The 7,665-nt window shown below is 44.9% G+C and overlaps 1 long non-coding RNA gene across 1 annotated transcript; it reads right to left on the reverse strand.

The window, feature by feature from the left end:
- Nucleotides 1–1,529: 1,529 nt before the first annotated feature.
- Nucleotides 1,530–6,028, reverse strand: LOC105523910. Its single transcript, XR_001003666.1, has 3 exons — nt 5,895–6,028; nt 3,385–3,558; nt 1,530–1,924 (listed from the first exon to the last, which is right to left on the reverse strand). It is a non-coding gene; the product is annotated as an uncharacterized LOC105523910 (long non-coding RNA).
- Nucleotides 6,029–7,665: the final 1,637 nt, after the last annotated feature.

The following is a 7,665-nucleotide window of genomic DNA, read 5'->3' on the forward strand; positions in this document are numbered from 1 at the left end:
TCTCAGCAATATGGGAGACTGAGGTGGGTGGATTGCTTGAGGTCAGGAGTTCAAGACCACCCTGGCCAACATGGTGAAACCCCGTATTTACTAAAAATACAAAAATTAGCTGGACATGATGGCATGCGCCTGTAAGTCCAGCTACTTGGAGACTGAGGCAGGAGAATCGCTTGAACCCTGGAGGCAGAGGTTGCAGTGAGCTGAGATGGCGCCATTGCACCCCAGCCTGGGCAATAGAGAGAGGCTCCATCTCAAAAGAAAAAAAAAAGGTTATACATCTTGACAACAATAATCATAAAATTAAGCAAAATTAGAAGGAGGGAGAAACTTTGTGTGTTACTTTCTTCAATTTTGATGGTGGGAGTGAATAAATATGGTCTAAAATTGAAAAAAAAGTGATAAGAAGAATTGTGAAGGCACAGCAGGCTGTCTCCAAGATGCGTCAAAGCAGGAGATGGAGTGTTGCTGGGCTCCCTGGGGAGGAATTAGGACCTGGGAGGGTGGGCGGTGGTGGCTGCTCCCTCCACCCCTTGGGGCCTCTTGCCCCCACGTCAAGGCTTTTCCTTTGCTAGTGTGCTGACTTTCCAGGGTTGTGTGACTCTGGTGCACACCACTGACTGTCTTTGACTCTCTCAAGAGAATCTGACTGGTGGCTGCTCAGCCAATGAACTGCTGGCCCAGGTAAGGTCTTATCAGCTGAGGCCTGCCTTATGAGTTTGTGGCTGTGTGGATTAGTGGGGGGGTTTTCATGTGGTGTTCCAGGAACTATGGGCAGAGCAAATTCCCTAGAAGAAGTAGTTTTTATTGTGGGCAGGGTTTGTCCTGAAATTTAGCTAGTATGAGGATGGGTTAAAGGATAGATTAGAAATAGGGACCAGGCAGGACACTGCTGAACTCTAATATTCACTCGGCACCTTCTACGTGTCTGACCTGGTGTGGATATCGAGAACGTAGGGACAAAGGAAGTGTGAGAGATGAAAAGCCCTGGGAAGTGAATGGGTGGTGGACAAGGCTGGAATTAGGCATTGAGTGGATTGGTCTTGATCCAGAAGAGGCTGCTATCTTGGCACATCCTCCTAACTACCTCAGCCTTGCAAAATCCTGCCCAACACCCGAGGTCCAATGCATGCACTGCTTCCTCCAAGAAGCCTTTTCCAATCTTCCTTTGAAATCCATAGCAATTTGTATGTCCTTGACTTAACTTGCATTGCAAACACAGTTAATATAGTGGTGGTTGCATATTTCATGCTACTGTAAGTTGCCTCTTTGTTTGATGCTTTCAGACTTCTGCTAGACTGCAAAGTCCATATCTGAGTCACTTTTGCAGGCAGCAGGGCTGTCGGAAGGGATACATTCCTGAGTGTAAATCCCATTTTCACTGCTTACAAGCTGTGTGACTTTGGGCAAGTTCCTTAGCCTATCTGAGCTCCCACCTTATTCTTTGTTAATGGGAGTGATAATACCCACCTCAAGGTGTTTTGTGAAAATTAAACCATCTCAATGATAGAAAGTACAGAACCAAGCCCAGGGCAGTTGATTAGTTTGTATTGAATTGAGGAGGAACAACTGGGATCTTGAGGGATAAGCAGCGTTAGCATAGTGGGTGAGATAAGGGAAAGGGAAGGGCACGCTCCAAGCTGTTCTCTGCAGTCCCTCCAGGGGGAGGGGGCAGCACACAGGGCCACACTCTGGACGGGGCAGCTACTCCTCACATTGTCAGCAGAAGCCACTGCAATTCTAGGACTCGGGCAGCCACACTCTTGTCCAGTGTAATGGAAACTGCCTTCTGAGCTGCAGGCGCCCTTACTTGATATCAATGTACCAGGGACTTGGATCTGTAACTACAACAGCACTTACAGCTTGTCTCTCAGGGAAATGGTGTTGGATGGTCCTCAGGAATGTTTCATCCAGGTTTTCATGGAGCCTAGAAAAACACCACAGCTTGCTGAGGTGTAAACCTCTCAGACGCCTGGGATGTTCTAGGCTGAGCTGCAGCCAGTGCCTTTCTCCTGTTCAGGGCTGGATATACACAGACTCACTCACCAGGGCCTTCTAAACATAATTTGCTTCAACCCTTGCTTGTTGGCATAATTTTTTCCCCACTTCTCTCTATTTCAATAGTGGCTGCTTCCTGACAATCTCTACTGCATAAGTAAGTAATCCGCCCGGAAACTTGTCTTTCTGATTACTTTGCCCCTGCTGTGATTGCCTTCTTCTCCACATCACCCATTTCGCTCTCTCTTCTGGATCCTTCCCATTGGCACAGTGCCATGCTCTAGTGGCTCCAATTTTTAAAATGCAAAATAAAAATATTTCATTGATCCCGCTATTCTCCTGCAGCAACTGCTTCATTTCTCTACGTCTTCTCTGCAGAACTTCTTAAAAGCCTTGTCTATAGCTCCTTGTCTATAGCTCTATAGCTATAGCTCCTGCCTCCTCTCCTCACCCATGCCCTGTTCTCTCCCTCATCTGCTCTACTCTGGGTTTCTGTCTTCTCCACTCCATGAGACTGCTCTTGACACCTCGCCACGACCTCGATTGTCTTCTCAGCAGCTGACTCCTCTGTTCAGCTTGAGCCAGATTTTTTTCCTGGGGTTCTGTGATGCTGTATTCTCTAGGAGTTCCCCTCATCTTGATGGCCACTCCTTCTATCCAGCCTCATTTCCAGGCTCTGGTTCCTCATGTGACCTCTAAAAGGTTGGCAGTCCCAGGAGATAGGCCTGAGTCCCACCCTCTTTTCTGTCTGTATGCACCTACCTCCATCGCCCAAACCCCCGGGTCTTCTCACTTCCACCCCACAGCTTAAACACCATACATACAGTGATGGTGCACACATTTTGGTGTTTCCATCCTGGCCTTCTCTCAGAGCTCTAAGCTCATTCAAACAACTGTCTGGTTGATGTCTTCAGCCATGTGTCTCTCTAGATTTCTGCCCTAGGCTGGCTCCTTCACCAGTCTCTGCCCCAATACATGGAACTTTTTACCCATTTACTCAGGATGAAAGCCTAGGAGTGATCATCATTGATTCTCTCTTTTCTTATTCCTATAATCATCACACCTCTCCCACTCATCCAACTTTTTAGCAACTCCTGTTAACTCTATCTTGAAAACATAGCCCAAATCTGCCCATTTAATCTCCACCTTTGCTCACTCTGTCCAAGCCATAATCATGTTTCACTGGGTGAAATGCAATAGCTTCCAAAATGCTTCCATTCCTGCACTTTACAATCTTTGTTTTTGTTTTGTTTTTCCAATTGAGCACCTACAGCTCGCCCCGAATCCCATACTCCATGCTCCTTGAAACTCTCCAGTGGTCTCCCATTGTACCTGGAAAGAAACCCAGACCCCTAGCTGGCCTCACAGCGCAAGGCTGTAGCTCCTTACCTGCCTCACCTCAAAGCATTTTCCCCGCTGGTTCTGCCTCAGGCCTCTGCACTTGCTGTTCCTTTCTTGCTGCAATGCTTCCCTCCAGGTGGTTTTTACATTCACTTGCATTCCTCAGCCTTCCCTGGTTATTCAGTCTACAGTGTTGACAGGTCACTTCACTTGTCTCAGTGGCTGGATGAGAAATACAAGAGAAAATAAGGCAGTTAGGTTGGACTGGGTCAGAGGTTCTCAACCCTGACTGTGTGCTAGTCCCTTCTGGGAAGCTTTAAAAAGCACACAGAAGCTCAGCCTTACTGCCAAGAATTCTAACTTAGGTCCTGGCATTCTTTAAAGTTCCCCACATGATTCTAAAGGACATGTGGGGTGATAACCTTTGGTCCGAACAGTGCTTCCCAAACTTGAACATGCATCCACATCACCTGCATACTGTGTTAAAATGCGGATTCTGGTCAGGAGGTCTGGGGTGGAGCCTGAGATGCTGCATTTCTAACAAGTTCCCAGGTGATGCTGATGCCGCTGGTGCACGGACCACACTTTAACTAGTGAGGGTCTGAACCGTTTCTAGGTCTCCATCCCCTTCTAGCATGCCATGACAGTGGGTAAGGCAGTTCCAAAGCACAGGTGGTATGTTCCGTATTCACCAAGCGTCCTGCACCCCTCCATCTTGTTCATCTTTATCTGTTACAAATAAGCAATATTTTTGCCGGTGGTCAAAATATGTGAAAGCCAAACAAGAATAATGATGGATCATGTGATATGGTGAAGGGGCGTGGACTCCGCAGTGGGTTCATATTCCAATTCTGTTTCTTACCAGCTGTGTGAGTGTAGGCAAATTACTTAATCTCTCTGAGCCTTCATTTCTTCAACTCCGAAATGGGGATAATAAACACTTACTTTATTGAGAGGCTTAAATGGGTTAATACAGGCAAAGCACTTTGCACGCAATAGGTACCTAACGGATGGCAAACGCTGTGATCTTGGTGGACTTTGCAAACTGATCTAATCTTGTAATCCAATTGCTGCGGGTCCTGGGAACCTTGATCTGTGCTGGCTGCAAGGATCATCAAACATAGAGCAGAGTCGGCCTTTGATCTGAATGTCAGGTGACTCCATGACATAAAAAATCTCAAGGCTCAGAACCTTCAAACCAGCATTTGTGACCTTGCCTGGAGGATGACGGGGGCAGAGAAACGCTTTGTTTCTTCCTTTCTCTGGATTGTTAGATTATCTCCCCATCTCTGTTCCCTGCCTACTTGCGTAATTTCCCCAGGGACTTTTGGTACAAAAACAGAAAACCTTAACTCTTAAAGTGTTGACTTCAATGCTGCTCTTACACTGGCCTGTTGGTAGTTATTTATTCATTCAAATATTAATTGGGTGCCTAGGTGCCAGGGACTTCATTGTCTCTGTTACCCTGCAGGTTGTCAAGGGGTGGCAGGCGCTGAACAACAACAACAAAAATATGTAATCACAACTGTGGTGCCATGAAGGAAAAAAACAGGGTGCACCAAAAGAGAATATTGAAGAGCTGTGATGCCACTAATTTTCATGTCAAAAGAGCCTCTAGTTGCCTATGTGTAGAATAGATTGGAGCAGGCAGAGAAAGGAGGACAAACAGTTAGGAGCCCTGTCAGTGGTCCTGGCCCAGATGGTGGCAATGGAAATGGGGAATCAAGACTGGGAGCCACTTCCCTTAGTCATGGTAAAATGTTGGCTTGTACTTTAAGCTGTTCTGTAATTTTTTTCCCTTTTACTCAATACAGAAGACACCATGTCATCATCACAGAAAATTCTCACCAACAGTGTGGTTTGGGGCCAGTGCATTTCCCTCTGTAGGTCTTACTTGTTTATTCTGTAAAATGGTAGTGGTGGTGGGTGTTGGTGTCAATGGCATCAAAGTTCTTTCTGCTTGTCATTTGAAGACTCCAAGACACATTAATGATATTCACAAATAAGAGATTTTAAGCTTCAAATTAGTAGAAGGTTTAATAATACAGGGAATTAGATTTCTCCCTTTAAGCACTCTTGCCTCCCTTTCACAGGTCAGTGAAATTATAATCATACTTTCAAGCACAGCCTGCATGAATCAGGAAGGGTCAAGGCCACAGGCCTCTCAGCAAGAGCCACAAAGCAAAACTGGTCCCTCTACCCAGGCACCAACCCTAGCTCTAAACCATGGGAATCTGAGAGGTAGCTGGAGCATGACTCACCTGCCAACGCTGATAGACAGACACATGCTGGGCCACAGTGATACCAGAACCACCTCGTACACAGGCCGGCAGGAATGATTTACGTACCTCAACCTAACATTGAATAGTTTGACTGTCTCACAGAAATTAGTACTAAAGTAAAAACATTTAGAAAATAAACCTTCAAATGTTGCAGATTAGGAAATTTAGGACCAGAGAGGTCAACTGACCAAGTTAAGGTCACATTGCTGGCTACTTGGCAAGCCCCAAGAACCTGAATGAAGTTAGATACAAGGAGAATTTCTTCAGGAAAATTACTTTGGGTGGTATTGTAAGGGAGTTGCTTGATGCTGCTAAAAGAGACACTCGGCCATTAGTTTGGATGTGTCAGTTGAGTCTGAGGTTCTAGTTGGCAGAGTTCCAAGATGGTTGATGCTTCGGTGCCTCTTCTCTGAAGTATCCCATAATCCCCTGGACAGTTCCCTCTATGAACTCCACCGTCTCAATCCTTTAAGTCTTCTGGATTCAGGGAAATCAAGACCAATTCCTCCTTACAAGAACATTGGGAACTCCTAATCTCAAGGTTTTTTTTTTTTTTTTTTTTTTAAATTAAAAACATAGAACAATGCAATTAATACTATAACATATACCCAGGTTCTAGGCACCCAGAATTAATGACTGTTAACATTTTCTCCCAAGGTATTTTGAGAACCCTTTTTTCTTTAGAATGACTCATGTGTCATAAGACACAGGCTTAATCTACCATCGTTTAATCACCAGATTATCAAATTAGAATATTGAACTAGGACAGGAAAGATAAAATATTCTTATTTTTTAAAATATGGTACTTAAGTGGACCACGTGATGAGTTTTGACAAATGCCTATCATTGCTTTTCTTTTTTTTTCTTTTTTTTTTTAAAGCAACAAGCCAAGGAATGTACTCATCATGTTTTAAATTGCATTTGCAATTGGAACTGTATAAAAAGGCATTTCACTTTACATAATCTTTTTTTGCTATTTTCACTTCCTGTTAAAACAGGGAGTAACCTGGGGATTTTTATTTTCTGGTAGAAAATGCACAGTTTCAAGAAAGTCAAGAGTAAAGGTTAAGTTTACAGATTTCCAGTGACAGAGATGAAAGGGAACTACGTAAACTCTGGAAAATAAAAGTTCAGAGTTGCGTTGCCTACAACTTTTTCATATGTTAAGTTCTAGGAGCAAGTCTGAATGGGGAACCAAGAAGCCTGAATTCTAGAACCAGTGCTGCCACTAGTGCACTGTGTGGCTGCTGGCCCATCACTTTACCTCTTTGGGCTAAAACTCTTTTTGTGCTTTTGGACTAACTCGGGTCCACTTTCTCCTTCTTCATGTCTTTTGTTTACAGCTTTGCCTTTTATGCACTGTTAACCAATCAGTCCTGATTCCTCTATCACACGTGACAAGAGGGTAAGCTGTGGACATGAAGTGATGCTGCCAAGCTTGGCTAGTGTATGCACGCTGCACCTTGTGTGGGTGCCGTGAGGGCCCTGGAGGCCGTATCTGGACTGGCTCTGGTCCTGAGGGTCAAAGTTCACCTGCTCCTGGATCCTAGTTTCACCTTCACAGGTCCCTCTGTATACTGACTTGAAATGTGACTTTCTTAGTGATAAGAGTTGTGGTTTTCGTTCATTCACCACAAATGTTGTAAACCCCTACTTTTGTGCAGGGCACTGTTTTTCACTTTTATTTGAAGAACAGCCTAGAAGAGGTTACTTTAGCAATTCTTTAAATGCCAGAGCCCTATGCTAGCTAAAAACTCAGCACTGTATCTCACGTAAAAAACAAAGTGAACTCCAAAGCCATCACCTCCACTTGGTAGTATGCTAATGAAATTGGGACACGGAGGGCCAGGTATGGTGGCTCACGCCTTAATTCCAGCACTTTAGGAGGCTGAGGCAAGAGGATCACTTGAGGTCAGGAGATCGAGACCAGTCTGGCCAACATGGAGAAACCTCATCTCTACTAAAAATACAAAGATTAGCCGGGTGAGGTGGCATAGGCCTCTAGGCCTAGTTACTCGGGAGGCTGAGGCAGGAGAATTGCTTGAAC

Source organism: Colobus angolensis, unplaced genomic scaffold, assembly GCF_000951035.1.
Source record: "Colobus angolensis palliatus isolate OR3802 unplaced genomic scaffold, Cang.pa_1.0 Scaffold48, whole genome shotgun sequence".
In the NCBI taxonomy this organism is placed as follows: Eukaryota; Metazoa; Chordata; class Mammalia; order Primates; family Cercopithecidae; genus Colobus; species Colobus angolensis.